This window comes from Microcaecilia unicolor, chromosome 2, assembly GCF_901765095.1.
Source record: "Microcaecilia unicolor chromosome 2, aMicUni1.1, whole genome shotgun sequence".
NCBI classification, from domain to species: domain Eukaryota; kingdom Metazoa; phylum Chordata; class Amphibia; order Gymnophiona; family Siphonopidae; genus Microcaecilia; species Microcaecilia unicolor.
The window spans coordinates 320,000,413-320,014,733 of record NC_044032.1 but is presented as its reverse complement, the minus strand read 5'-3'; positions in this window follow the sequence as shown (position 1 = coordinate 320,014,733).

Genomic DNA, 14,321 nt, shown 5'->3' with positions numbered 1-14,321 from the left:
CAATTATTCAGGTACTGAAGACTGGGAGAATAAAGCCAAACAGTTTAAAAATTGTGTGTAAGATGTTATTCATCCCACCCACCTACGCCAATGATCAGAAGTCCAGTGCTGTACCAAATAGCGCTCTACAATTAGCACCAAATGGCGCGGGGCTTTAACGCCCCTATGATCAGAACTAATAGCATGCAAATATAGGCACACTATTAGCTCTGATCATAGGGGTACTTCTGCGGGAGGATAGTGCCTGGGTATGTGCCTAACACACAATCCTCCCATAGAAGTTGTTTTACAGGTCTGGGCTGTCAAAAGTCTGGACCTGTAAACAGATGTAAACAGAAGAAGAGGTTTGACAGGTCTGGGATTTTCTCCTGGACCTGTCAAACCTAAGCCCCCCCCCCCCCAACACAAGGCAAGGAGGTCTGGGTGGACCTCCAGGCCCCCCAAAAAAACACAAAATCCCTGGGGGTCCAGTAGGACCGCTAGCTTCCCCCCTCCCACATTGAATAAAAATGCTCTGGTGGTCCAGTGGGACCGCTAACTTCCCCCCCAAACACACACACACATTGAACAAAAATGTCCTCATGGTCCAGTAGGACCGCTATCTCTCCCTCCCTCCCTGGCGTCCCCCCACGGCCTACCTTGTCATAGTAGTAGTTGGAGGACAGAGGGACTAACAATCCCTCTCTCCTCTTTGGGCTCCTCCTCAAAATGGCAGTACCCTGCCCTGCCTGGTGCCCAAAAAGTGAATTTTAGGGATCTGCACAGTCAAAAAACTAAAAAGGGAAATTCTACGGTCACCTAAATATGTATGCAATTATGTGCTTTAAACAGTGGCCAGTGCCTCTGTAGTGTGTGTGTGTATGTGTATGTGCATGTGCTACCTACTCACAGGGGCAGGCACTCAGAACCACACACAGAAGCCAGAAAGGAATCAGGCCATGCAGAGCAATACAACCTTGTTTGTTGTGCAGGACGTCAGGATGACACACACAAACAGAATCCTAGGCTTCCACATCAGCTGCAGCAATGCGCCGGCCCGGAGACCGCCTGAAGCCTTGCGAGAGAAAGAGGAAAGGAAAAATTAAAGCTCTACTAGTATTAGTCCCACAACCAGACGTGCTGAGGGAATCAGGACTCCGCACTGATAAGACCACCAGAAATATCCACCAAAGCACTTCTTTCCAGCCACAGTAGTTTTTATTCCTAATTCATCATCATCCCTCTGGACTGGTCCAGATTGATGGGTTATGCACGCTACCAGCAGGTGGAGGCTAAGAAATTCTAACTTCACAGTAAGCCTATATGTAGCCTGTGCAGACCCTAGAAAGCCAGTGTTTCTCCAGCAGGTTGTAGACATGGATAGCTTGTGCAGTAAGAATGACACGGGGATGGGTACCCGCAGTAAACCGTGGGGATGGGGACGGGGATAGAGCTTGTTGGGGCTGGGACAGATCCCACAAGTACGGGGTGGGGATGGGGAGAAATCCCCATGGAGACGGGGCGGGGATGGGGACAAAAGCCCACGGGGAAGAGGGACAAACGTTTCCGTTTTGAAAACCTGTTTAATGAACTGGACTGTTATTTATGTTGAGTGAAGCAGACAACGATATTTTGAGTTTTTGGAAAAGCAAACATACATGCTGGCCACAACTAGGCAAAAATTGCATGTGGGATCCTGTACATCATGCAACCAGCACATCTTCTAAGAAGACATCTTCTATTGCGGGAAGGCCTGTGGAAGGTCAGAAGAGCTAGACTGAATCCTGAGGTTGTTGATGACGTCTTATTCATCCACAGATTTAAAAAAAATCATAATAGTGCTTCATAGGGTATAGTTCTCCCCACTAGGGCATACAGAACAGGTTGTATTTTGTACCCCTGGACATAACAGGGTGGATTAGGATTCCTTGTATAATGGACCCCCTGAATTTCAGTGAAGATGGGTGTGCTCAGAATATCTGTTGTTAGTAGTCATGGACCGACATCTAACTCACCACCGCTGAAACTTGAGGGACTTACAGGTCACTAACCTCGCCTTTCACTCCTGTGAAATGAAAGGGGAAAAAAACTAAAATTGGATTTACCCTGGTTAGGGAAATAACCAAACTTACTGATGAAATTAATAAAGTTTGAATTTATTTGTCTATAAGAATATATTAAAACAAAGGTTATCAAATAAGATTGACAATTAAACTTTCATCCTTTGGAATAATTCCCTTCACTTTTTAAACGTTTCCACAAATAAATATCCTTTTAACATTTTGTCATTCTTTCTGTTTCAGAACTCTCTTCCAATGTCAACACAATGAAAGAAATTCAGATAGTACATATGTTCAATTATCCCTTACTTTTAAAATAACCCTTTAAATAACCCACAGGAGTCCAAATGCTTAATGTTTTTCACACCCAATGACTTCAAAATAACCAGTTTCTCCCCCCCCCCCCCCCCTCCTCTATTCTCTTTCGCTCATTTCTATTGTGTGTGGCTATTATTATAAAGAATTTGATTCTTTGTGTTTTTCCTCTTACAGGTTCGTCTAGAGTTTTCACTCCCGGGAGACTTTCAGGTAAGTTTGTATTTTTTTTTCTTGCACTATTAACCCAGTTCACTTAGCTGCCAGGTATGCCGCAGTTCACAGAAGTCTTTCTTGCGTCGGGACCCGTTGTCGTCTTCTGATCACCAGCCGGTCCCGTCTGGTCGATGTTCCACCTAAACCTCACACTTAAGCAACTCAAAGTGGGCAAACCCTGTCTTTTCCTTCTTTCGGGAACATCCTTTTCACTGGTGGGGCATATTAACAAATACTGTGGCCAGTTACAATCTAACAAAATAAAATTAACTATAACAATCCCTAACACTTCCAAGCCTAGCTAATTTGTTTTTTTTATTTCCCTATACTGTGCAAGAGTGACTGACAGCCACTATCTTTACATCTCAAACAGATACCTAAATCATCCAAACCCTTCCTATTTTTCTTCCTTGTTTCCACCTATCCCATTCACCCTGCTATCAATTAGCTTTCATTCAATCACTACAGCTCTTGTCTCATTGCAATTCATCCAAAAATTTCTCAAAATTCTTCAAATAAGAGAAAATTAATTTCAAACTCTACCCCAATCACACCTTCACTCCCACTTTCACCACAACACTATTATTACCACCCAAACTCTCTCCAACAGTTTTCTTTTCCACAAATTTCCCCTCTGACTTTCCCACTCACAGCAGCACCGCCTCACGCTTTCACTGTCAGATGCTCTCCTCTACAAACACCCTTGTCTTACAGCTGCTTTAGTACCTTCAATCACCAAAATTCCTTTAAAATCTTTCTTTCCCCTCTCTTTCATCAAAATCACCCTTTACCTGCTCACACACAGCACAGCAGCTACTCTCACCTTGGCAATCAAAAACATTCTGCCACATCCCAGCACTTCCTCTCTCTCTGGCTGTCCAACTCACTCCCTTCACCATTCACTCTACATTTACACAAAAGTCCCAAATCTCACTTTCTCAATCTCACTTTTACTATCACTCTCACCTCAATACTTTCACTGCCAGCCAAACTCACTTCCTAAAACTTTTAATTTCCTTCAATTCCACACTGCCTGTCCCACATCAAACAGCACATCCACTCTCTTCAGTTGCCAGAACCTCTCTGCAACTGCCAGCCAGCCCCATCTCCCAGGTAACCCCTCCTTAGCTTCCCATTCCAAAACCCTTCTCAAAATTCTAAGCTACATTGCTGACTGGCGGAATGTTCACCAGCACAAGTAATCCCCATTTTACACTTTGGTTTTTTTCTTCTTTCCTAACCCATGTTACACTTGGGGTAGTAGAAATCAGCTATTGTTGGGGTTGGAAGGGTAGAGGGTGGTGGTGAGGAGGGTTATTATAGCTGCTTGCTGTTATTGTTTTCTATTTGTAATTTATACACAATAGTTGCACAGCATATTGTTCCTGTTTATACTTTAATAAAAAGATTTAAATATAAAATCATAATTGTTCAAGACTTCTGCAGATTAGGACAGAGCCCATGGGGACAGGGACAAAACCTGCGGGGACAGAAACAGTGCCTGCGGGGATGGGGCGGGGACGGAGACAGAACCTGCGGGGATAGGGTGGGGACGGAGACAGAACCCATGGGGATGGGGCGGCCCGTAGGGTTACCATATGGCTCCAGAAAAAGGAGGACGGATTGAGCCAGCCGGGTTTTACTTCCATTGCTTTCCATTGAAAGCAATGGAAGTAAAACCCGGCTGCCTCAATTACTTCCATTGAAAGCAATGGAAGTAAAACCCGGCTGGCTCAATCCGTCCTCCTTTTTCTGGAGCCATATGGTAACCCTAGGGGCGGGGATGGGGACAAACTTTGTCCCCGTGTCATTCTGTATTGTGCAGTCTCAATTTATGTAAAACTAAGGAGTCTCTCTGTAGATAATTAAAAAAAAAAAAAAAAGGAAGAGGTTTTTCAGGATTTTTTCTTGATTTCTCCACCTCTGCTCTGCTCCAGTTCTCAGGCAGTCAGGCTGGTTGGGGCTGAAGCCCCCCGGAGGTCCCTCCCCCTCCCTTTGCCCATCAAGGATGATATCTCCTCAGGCTCGGGGGGGGGGGGGGGTGGAGGAGGGGAATGAAGAGGGCTGCTGTGTACCATGTTTCCTGTAGTGGTATGTGAAGCTGTGAGTGCTTGTAAGGTCCTGTCACTTAAAAAAACCTCCCAAAAAAACCCTTTCCAGCAGATTCTGAGAGAGGTTGGCTTGAAGTCCTGCAGTTGGCCCTTATTCTGTTATGATGTGGCGTTAAGGTAGTAGGGCGGTAGGTTGAGAAGACAGAGAGAGAGAGAGGCACCATGAGCATTGACAAGCGCCAGCACTGTTAGTCATGTGGCCACAGGGGGGCAGGGCCGCCGAGAGGCAAAGCTGGGCCCGGGGCAAAAAAACCTTCAGGGTCCCCACCACCACTGCTGCTGCCCCCACCCTCCCTGTCGCTGTTACCCCCCACCACCACCGTTGCTCTCCCCCCTCCCAGGCCACTGCCACTTTTCTCCCTTCCTTTCCTCCTCCTAGCTGGTCTCACCTACAGCTTCCTGCAGCTGGCAGTGATTTACAGTCAGATGCCACAAGGAGGTTTAATAAACAGAAGTGGAAGTGAGCCTATCTAGTCCACTGTAAGAGCTGAAGCCAGTAGGCGGAGCTTGCCACGGTTTTAGTACACCAAAACAATAGCAAACGCTATTGAAAACAATAGCAAAAGATTATTAAAAATAAGGAACTGCCTATGCATGGTCCATCTGTAACAAGTCTAAAGTCGTTCCATTTGGATAGGCAGTGCCTTAAAAGGTGTAGGACAAAAGATTTTTTGTTTATTTTTTACTTATTGGACAGTTTTTTAATTTATTTGAAAGCTTCCCATATGTAGATGTAAATATCATTAAAATAAGAATTGAATTAAAACAGCTTTAAAAATTATTGTAGAAACAGCAATTATAATGAGAGATCTACCGTGTTTCCCCGAAAATAAGACACTGTCTTATATTTATTTTTCCTCCCCAAAACGCTCTAGGTCTTATTTTCGGGGGGGGGGGGGGGGATGTCTTATTTTCTGGGAAACATCGGTTGCCTGGCCCCCCCTCCGTCGCTCCCGGAACTAACCTGGAGCTCCTTTCACCTTCGCAAGTTCGGATTCGGAGCAGCAAGCAGCAGCAGGGCAGACCTCTCCTTCCTTCCGTGTCCCGCCCTCGCCTGACGTTATGTTACGTCAGGCGAGGGCGGGACACGGAAGGAAGGAGAGGTCTGCCATGCTGCTGCTCCGAATCCGAACTTGCGAAGGTGAAAGGAGCTTCAGGTTAGTTCTGGGAGCGACGGAGGGGGGGGCCCGGCGACCTGGGTGGGGGGGCGACCTCGGGTGGCTCTCGGTGGCCCTGCTTAAAAAAAATTTTGGTAGGTCTTACTTTTGGGGGGATGTCTTATATTTTAAATTTGCAGGAAAACCCCAATAGGTCTTATTTTCGGGGTAGGTCCTATTTTCGGGGAAACACGGTATATTTTGTGCTCATTTTTCTACACTGTTTTATACAATACAGTTGGCCAAATTTCAGTGATATCCTGTTTCCTGATGGGTTCATCTTAACTGTTGTAATCTGCCTTGGGAAGCCTGGTGTTATAAAGTTGATGGAATATATTGAAATTAAATGGAAGTAAAATTGTAGACGTTTACCTTTTAGATACACAAATGGATTATTCTGTTTTGAACATGCAGATCTCTTTTGTATAAACATAACTAAATGGGCTATAAGCTCCTAATGCAGTCTTTTGGTTTTCTTATATTTTGTTCTTGTGATGGCTTATACTGTGCCACAACTGAAAACTCTTATCTCTTCTATCTGGTCGATAATAAAAGGAGTTCATCGTGAACACTATCCACCCTAAAAGGTTGTGTACTTGAGGAATTGTGATATTGAATAAATAAGTATATGTTTTTGTTCCTAGCATACATCCAAAGTTTATACATTCAAGAAAGCAAGTTAATCTTTTAACTTATTAGTGGAACATAACCACAGAGGCATGGTATGGTCACATTTTCTTTATGGTAATACTAGAGCCCAACTAAGGAACAGATTATTTTGAGTTAGTCTTCACTGAACCAAACTTGCTTTCCTTGTGCCATCACCATCCAGCTGGATAGGTAATGTCTTATAAAAATAAAGGATAAAGGATTTTTTAAATTACATTTATATTGCACATTATCCCAAGCAAACTCAGGTTCAGTGTGGCTCACATTTGAAAATACAGTGAGACAGAATAATAGAATTCATTTATATTATGGGAGCAAGTACATGGATATGTCTGAAACATTTGACAAAGTTGAGATTAGCAACTGGGCATTTAAAATTCTGTCCTTTAATGATGCCACATTTTCAGAAATCATAACCATAAGTATAGACAGTTATTATCACATGCACACACCAGAAGATGCATTTATACACACACTGCAAACGTAAGCAGTCCAAAACAAGTAAAGTCAGAAACAACACAGTTTGTACCTAATTATTCAACCACCTTTAGGATTCACCTTTGAATTTAGAAAGCAAAACCATGTGTATGTAAGGTCTAGATAAAGAAATTAAAACAAAGTTTAAAGCAAATGTTTGTGCAGTGCTGCGTACGCCTTGTAGCACTATAGAAATGCTAAATAGTAGTAGTAGTAGTAAATGCCCATAATATGTAATACTTGGTAACAATAATGAAACAATGATGGAATATTCACATAGCAGGTAACCTGAGCCAACAGATTTATTTTCCACTGAACATAATTTTTTTGTATTTGGGTAATAACTGAGAAAATGCTATTAAAAATTATATTACAAAGCATGAAGTTGACTTGGTTAACTTCTGCTGTATATCAACCAGTAGTAAATAATAGTAATAAAAATTATCAACTGCATTTTTATGATATACCACTGCATTCCAAAAAACAAAAGGAGCAAATTCCCACAAACCATCTTTCTCTTTTGATCTTGGCACAGGAAAAAAAAAAGATTTTTAAATGTTCCCAGGTTTCAACCTAATTCATGTTAGATGTGGGATATAAATGTCATAAATAAGTAAATAAATTGACTGATATAGATTTTTTTCTTTTATTTTTCTCTTTTTCTCCTTCCATCTTGATCTACTTTCTTTATTCTTGGGGGTGAAGATTGTAATTGTTAGTTTTTCCTTTGTTTATTGTTAATGCATTGTAATTTATTGATTTAATTTCTTGTTATCTTATTGAATGGAGATACAGAATTGTATATCTTGATAAATAAATTTTAAAAAGTAAATAAATAAATAGAAATTCTGAATATTGAGCACCTGATTCTCATAGCATAATGTTTGTTTTAGTGGCCCTTTATCAGGAGAAAAAAAAATCTCTCCACGAATATAACACATGATAGGGGGTCCCTATAACCAGCCCCTCCAAATGACACACTGCATACAATTTATAACAAATTACAACTCTACCTATGAAATGTTATTCCATTATTATATTTCCTCTGTGTACATCCATATGTTGCACAAACCGGCATGTTTAAAAATATAAGTGAGATTAAATAATGCTACCAACAATAAAGAACGAAAACATGGATGCAGCAGCTCACAGGTTTTGAGTGTACTAGAGATGACAGCTGCACAGGGGAGTGGAAACAGAGATTAACCTAATTGGTTTCAATGTGTTGACATCTCTTGGTCTCTTGTCTATTAAACTTACTTGAGATGCCGTCTCCGTGGCCTTCCTTCTCAGCGTCCTGCCCTCTCTAATGCAACTTCTTGTTTTGACGCTAAAAAGGAAGTTGCAGTAGAGAGGGTGAGATGCGGCAGAAGAAAGTCCACAGAAACAGCCTCTGATTGTGAACTGGTGTCGGCTGCAGGATCCTGTAAGTGAGACCTGGGGGGAGGAAGAGATTTTTTTACAGCAGGAGCAAAACATTTTACCACTCCCGCGGGGCAGTAAAAGGTTTTGTTCCTGTGTAGAAAAAATGTTTTGCTGATATAGGGTTCATCATTCTTACAATTTCTACAATAAATGTAGGATCTCTGAAATGTAGATTCTCTGACCTTGTGTACAAGTAGAATATTACAAGTAAAATGGAATGTGCCTAGATATGCTTGGGAGCCAGACAAGCTGACTAGTAGCCTAGAAATGTAACACTTTAGAAAATGCAATATTGTTGACAGACACACAGGCACTGAGCTTCCTTTGTGTCCCTGCACGTAGAGAAAACTTATAAGGGCAGAGGGGAGAAATTTTGGGTCAGACAGCCTTCTGACTGCAGTTGGATCTGTCTCCTTGCAAGTAAATAAAAATGCTTAAACCTGACTTGGTCTGATGGTATTCGTGAGTATGTTAATTAGAACTCTTTTAAAAGCTTGGTCCTTTGAGCTGGAACCAACAGGTCTTCCTTTTGTTAGGGTCAGAACAGCTGTGCATATGGATTTTGAATAAATCCTTGAATTAAAAGTCCCCCAGGAAATCAATCCTGTAAACAGGGGCCTGTTCTTCTGACACTTGGAAGACTGACGGTTTTCTTTTCTGTGTATCACAAATCTCAATCGGACCAACTTAGGTGTCTTATTTGTCTTTTGAATCAGTATGTCTTTTAAATTAGTAACTGAGATTTAGAGTGAGGACCCTTTTTCAACCTGGGGTTGCTATAGTATAAGAAAAAGTTCACGGTCTGGGACCCACTTGTAAGAGAGTGCGGACTTTTCTTTTGTCTGGGACTGCTATAGAAGAGGTCCGTGGTCTGGGACCCACTCAGAGACCATATCCGGTGTGAAAGGGCTGCTGGAATAAACAAACTCCGTGTGCACATGTTTGCGCCTGTTCTTGCTGCCCGCGGAGTCCAATCAGGCCAGCAGTACTACGCAGACAAATCCTCTCATCTTTAGAAACCGGACAGCTGGTTTAAGCCTATTAAAATAACAACAAAAGAAAAAAGAACCAAGGAAGCTTCCTTCGGGGGAAAACACATGTTTATTCTTTATCCAGACAAAAAAATAAGAAATAGAATAGATACAGATCAGGATAGAAAGAAGAACATATTATAGAAATTGAAATACAAGGAAAATGGGGTCAGGACATTCTTTCAGACTCCCTGGCTTGGGAGCCAAAAGAGATGTACACTGCCCATCTTTCCTGCCTTACAAAAAGGTTTAAATAGGGTTTTCTTTCCTTACAGTACAGAGAGCAAGAGGGAGGGGAGGACTTCTCCCCTCCTTAATTAGCATCTTACATTCAGTCAGGATTTCCTTTGTTTAACATAGAAATACATAGCATATGTTTACATTTTCTTCAGAAGGTGCATTTGTCCTGTTGTTAGAAGTGACAAGATGCTTTTGATCCTTATCTTCATATTACAGTTTTCCCATAAAAGAATCTATTTGTCAGAACCTTTGATCTATTTATCTTAGTATATCCCTTTATTCTTATCTTTTATTCTAATTCTAAGAAGAGGAGACAAAAGTTAATTACTTTCCTATACAGGTGATATGTTTCAAGTCTCTGACAGCCCAGGTCATTCTTATTCTAAAACAAGAGTTAAAACTGCTTCCCTTTAGAGGTGTCAGCTCAGACCCTGTGTTTATGTCATAACATAGATTTTCTTATGTTCAAAGAGATGCGTAATAGAACTATTGCTGTTGACTCCAGAGATCTGTCTGTCAGGTAGGTTACCGACGTCAGACAGGGGCGGGCCCAGGAGGAGAGAGACGCGCGACAGAAGCTGGGAGAAGGCAGGCATCAGCTTTCTTCTTGCCCGTGCAGCGCCTTCAGACAGAGGAGAGAGGCGCTGCACGGGCCCGGTAAGAGGGAGGGGGGCCCGATGGAGGAGGGGAATGGCGGCGACGACCCCAAGAGGGGGCGGGGCACAGGGCGGAGGATGTCGGGAGGCGGAGCTGAGGGGAGACAGAGTAGTGAGGAAGGGAGGGGGGCCGGGGCTGCTAAAGGTACGTTTGCTTTTCTTCTTGCTTTTTAATTTAGAATGCAGGGGGAAGTGGGGCGGGGGGAACGGCGACCACGGGTGGGGGGGGGGGCAAGGACGGCCATACAGGACGCTCCTGACCAGTGCCTTTGCCCCCTCCCGACGCTTTTTTTTTATTTTTGTTTTGATTTGGGAGCCATGTGCTTGTGATTTGACTGTGTTTTGACTGTTTGTGGCATGCGCAGAGCAGCTAACATAACGCTTGGCTGCTCTGTGCATGATTTGGGGGCCGATTAACGATGTGTATTGTGATTCTTTGATACATTGTACGTTTCAATACCGATCTCAGCATGTGTGACTTTTTTTTTTGGTGCATTTTTCGTTATTTTAAAATCGTTAGGGACTTTAACGATTTAGATTTTTTTACGTTTGGTTGCTGCATCTGCCTCATAGTTACAAAAAAGGGGTAATTCTCTCTTGGATTGAAGTAGCCTTACTTCAAAGGGCATGGGAAAGAATTCTGTCTGCTGGATTCCCTGAGGCCTGACCATATTCAATGGGAGAGATCATGGGCAATCAGGTTCAATTACCTGACTTGGCAAGAGGAGGGGTAGAGAGTAATTGCTATTCCAGCAAGCTTTTCCCATGATTAGAAAGAGAGAAACCTCCATTTCTCTCTGTCAAAAAATATGAGGAATTAATTCTGTATATTAAATAATTGGAGGCCTTCCGCCTCCTCCAACACACGTTAAAGATAAGAGAGAGTTGGTAGGAATTTGGAATTCCTAAACCGACAGTTTCATAGCTATGAGAAATTTATGTTGTAAGTTTGTTATGTGTGCATGTCTGTGTTGTGTTTTACGAGAACTCCAAAGCAAGTTTATGCATAAACGTAAACCAGATACTGTGTGTATTTAAAGAAATGGAAAAAGAAGTTTGGATTTGATGGGAAATTAACTGTTGCATCATGTTAGAAGTTATTACAAGATATAGGAAATTATGAGATCACTAACCCTAAGCAGCCCAAGACTGCTTCCTAGCATCCTGTAAAAAAAAAAAAAAACCTCCCATCAAGAATGCAGCCTTGGTAGGATTTTCTTTTTACAGCTGATTCTGTCACGTTACGTTGAATTTCAATTGTCTGATTTACTTAAAGGTGCATGACAGCATTTTCTGAGGTTTATATGGAAAAGAAGGAAAAAATAACTAGGAACTATTTAGCTGAGCTTTTGGATTGTGGAGTTATTACAATTTTTATATACCTTGCATATCAGGATTTTGTGCTGTTCCAGTGCCTTTCTAGGCAACTGCCTGGGCCGCCTCACTTTGTTTAAATTGCTTTCTCCTTTATTACATCAGATTTGAATTTGTACTCTTACAGCTCACTTTTCTGTGCTTGGGTTCAAAGCATGTTGCATTTGCTGTAATTTCACTATGAGGTTTATAACAAAATAGGAATTCAGGGACTTACGCCACCCATGTTACTAATCATGGGGAGAGTGGCAAAGTAAAAGTCCCCATTCAAACAGGGTCAGACTGATACCAAAGCCACAGAAGGATCCCACACCCCAAAAAGATAAATCATTGGCTGTCTTTACCTCATTGGCTTGTATTAGAACTAAATTTATATCAAGGACCATGTCTTGCCTCAGATAACTCTTGTGGTCAAGAAATTTATTAAAGAAAGAATAATAGACACAGTATGTGTCAGGTAATTGTATCCAATGTATAGTCTGGATGAATTACAAATGGCCCATCCTCTGTGAGTAGGGAACTAGTGCATATTTTGAAATTGTATTGGGATGAAAAAGGTTTTTGCACAGCTCATGTATAGCTGCCTGACAGAATCGGCTCCATATATATACTAGTAAAAAAGCCCATTTCTGAGACCAATGAAACAGGCACTAGTAAGGTATTTGCTTTCTGCAATTAATGTTTTGAATGGGATATTTAGGATAATTGTGTTGTCATGGTAATGATTAATTTACATTTTTGTGTTGTGTATAATATATATATTTTTTTAATTTGTTTTTTTTTTGTTGTGTAGGTTGTTATGTTATTGTATTTGTAGGATTTAGTAAAAGAGATTGACAAAGTAGTTTGTGCCACAGTTTTATTCATATGTGTTTCACAGAGATAGTTTGTGTGTGTGTGAAAGTGAGAGAGGGTTGTGTTGACTTGGAGGTTGGAGGTGAGTGTCTGTGTTTGTGTGGTTTTGTGTGTGTGTCTCAGAATAGTGGAGGGGGGGAGGAGGGGCGGGGGTGGTGAACTGAGAGGGTGTGACGGGAGAGAGTGAGTGTCCATGTCTCCATGTTGCGCATCAGTGTTTGTGTGTGTGTTTTTTTGTGGGGTTTTGGGGGGGTGGTTGTGTGTGTGTGTGAGAGACAAAGATCTCTTGTTTGTCACAAAGATATTTTGTGTGTGTGTGTGTGTGTGTGTGGAAGTGATAGAGGGTGGTGCAAAGTTAGAGTGTGGGGGCGAGTATCAGTGTGTGTGTTCTGTTTATTGTGTGTGTGTGTAACTTTGGTGGGGGGGATGTCTGGTGAACTTGGAGGGGTTGGCTGTTGGGTTGTATTGTTTTTGTCTTGCAGGTACAGGTAGTTTGGGGGTCTTGGGGGGCATAGGTTGGGGAGGGGGTGTGAGTGTCTGTGTTTTTGTGGTATTGTGTGTGTGTCTCCCAAGGGGGGGGGAGTTGATCTGAGTGGGTGTGGCAGGGGACTTGGAGAGGGGTAAGTGTTTTTGTTTTGGGGGGGGGGGGGGGGTTGGGGATGTCCCGTGCTGGCAAAGTGGGATGAAGTGTGGTGTGGCTTTGAGGGTGGTTATTGTTGCAGGGATGATATATATAGAGAGAGATGGAGTATGCATTTATCCATGTTCCGCATTAGTGTATGTGTTCGTGTTTTTTTCTGTGTGTGTGTGTGGGGGGCGGGGGGTGGTGAACTGTGTGAGGGTTGTGGTTTGGAGTGTGCATCTATCCATGTTCCGCATCAGTGTATGTGTTTTTGTTTCTTTTGTTGTTGTGGAGTTTGTGGGGTGCGCGGTGGTTGTGTATCTGTGTGTGTTTGTGAAACTTCATGTGTGTCACAGAGCTATATTGAGCATGTGAGAGAGAGTGTGTGTGTGTGTGTAACAGGGAGAGTTTGTGTGTGTGTGTGTGTGTGTGTGTGCGTGTGTGTGAGAGGGTGGAGTGTACTGGTAGGTTGGGGGTGAGTGTCTGTGTTTTTGTGTGTGTGTCTCACAATGAAAGGAGGGTGCGGGGGGTGGTGAGCTGAGAGGGTTGTGGTTTGGACTGTGCATCTATCCATGTTCTGCATCAGTGTATGTGTTTTTGTTTCTTTGTTGTTGTGGAGTTTGTGGGGTGCGCGGTGGTTGTGTATCTGTGTGTGTTTGTGAAACTTCATGTGTGTCACAGAGCTATATTGTGTGTTTGAGAGAGAGAGTGTGTGTGTGTGTAAGTGAGAGAGGGTGGGGTGTATTAGGAGGTTGGGGGCGAGTGTCTGTGTTTTTGTGTTATTTTGTGTGTGTGTCTCACAATGAAAGGGGGGACGGGGGTGGAGATCTGAGAGGGTTGTGGTTTTAGGGGAGGCGGGGTTTGGGGGATGTCCCATGCTGGCAAAGTGGGAGGATGTGGGGGGTGGTTATTGTTGCAGGGGTGATACAGAGAGAGAGGGAGTGGGTGTGCATGTGTCCCTGTTCCGCATCAGTGTATGTGTGTGTTTTTTTGAGGTGTTTTGGGGTGGAGGAGTGCGGTGGTTGTGTGTCTTTGTGTGTGAAAGTTCATGTGTGTCACAGAGGTAGTTTGTGTGTGTGAGAGTGTGTTTGTGTGTGTGTGTAACTGAGAGAGGGTGGCGTGAACTGTGAGTGT